The sequence below is a fragment of the Pygoscelis adeliae genome, unplaced genomic scaffold (genome assembly GCF_000699105.1).
Source record: "Pygoscelis adeliae isolate BGI_AS28 unplaced genomic scaffold, ASM69910v1 Scaffold41, whole genome shotgun sequence".
Taxonomy (NCBI): domain Eukaryota; kingdom Metazoa; phylum Chordata; class Aves; order Sphenisciformes; family Spheniscidae; genus Pygoscelis; species Pygoscelis adeliae.
The window spans coordinates 6,735,717-6,737,226 of NW_008824373.1; positions in this window are offsets into that span (position 1 = coordinate 6,735,717).

A 1,510-nucleotide genomic window follows, 5' to 3' on the forward strand; every position below is an offset into this window, starting at 1 on the left:
AGAAAAGGAATTAGTCCCCTACACCATATCTGAATGTTACACATTTGTTTTTTTCTTAAGGAACTAAAATGTCTTTTTTTTTTTTTTCTTGGTAGATATCCAGTAAATAATATTATTGTTTGTCAAGGGAAGTGAGATTTTTTTTATGTTTAGCTAGACAATGAAGAGGTCTTAGATACATAGTTTGATTCTAAAACTAGCCACATAGCACTTTGGTTTTGGTTACTTTATTAGTTTTGTATTATTTAAGTATTTTTTAATCACAAGCTTATCAGAGTCAGAACACAAAAAAAACCCCACACCTCAACAAACAAACAATCAGACAAAAACCCCAAGAGTTAAGTTCTGTCTCATATCCCTTTAAATGATTTAAAAATCTTTTGTGCTCCTCTGATTCAGAGCTGTTCCAGAGCTAAAGAAGTTTATAATTTGGAAAGATATGGTGCCTGGCTCTCTTTGTTGCCTTATAGGTGCCCAGATTTTTTTTTTTTTTCCCCATTTTTAGATAATGAACTATTTACCAGCACTTCCATATTTGTATACTTCCCAAATGAATCCCGTGCAATGGAACATTTAATCTCTCACAAATTAGAATTTTCAGGTGAAGGCACCTTGATAAAAACTTCGAAAGAGCCCTCAGGTTTATTATTTTGCTTTTGCAGCAAGTAACTCCTACATTGCTGTTGCAAATTGATACCTATCAAACCATTTTCTGTTTCACACATAGGTTGCGAGGAATCTGACAGATGTTCCCAAACATCTGTATCAGTTAGAATGCCACTAAAATTCATTTACCAGAATGCGTTTCTGGTGAGACTATATATATGTTATGGCACTGCTTAGTCACAGGCTTTAACAGATGCTTCAGAATGTTGAAATCTGCAGCTTTTCTCTTTTAATGACTGGGCTTTTTCCTTGATCTTCTAAGATGTCTTCAGCAGACTAAATAAGGGAAGGGACTAGTCACCATCATCTCTATGGCTGCATCTGAAGGTCTTCCTGAAATGTGAACATAAGTTTTCTGCTCTTTCCTCCCTGCTGTGTTGATTTCTATTGCTGTCTTTTGCCTCTCACCTGTCTTCAATCCCTTTCATTTTACTTTCCATCTATTAAGAGCCTGACTTAGCAAAGCAGCTGCTGCAACATAGCTGGGGCCAATTTGGCACACTAGAAGCAGTACTATGTTCAGTGGTTTTTCTAACAACTTAACAGCAGGAAAGTGAGAAAGCGACTGTTTTTTTCTTCTTTCTTCGTTTTTTCTTTTTTTCTTATTTTCTTTTTCCTTTTTTCATTTTTCTCCTTTTTTATTTTTCCTTTTTTCCTTTTTCTTTTTTCTTTTCTTTTTTTCCTTTTTTATTTTTTCCTTTTTTTCTTTTTTTTTCTTTTCTTTTTTTCTTTGCCCATGTATGTATAGTATGTGATTATTAATACTTAGTTTGTTGCAACCCCAAAAAACCTGGCTAAACCAGACCTAAGAATGTGGAGGAAATGCCTGAAACTAATTTTCTTA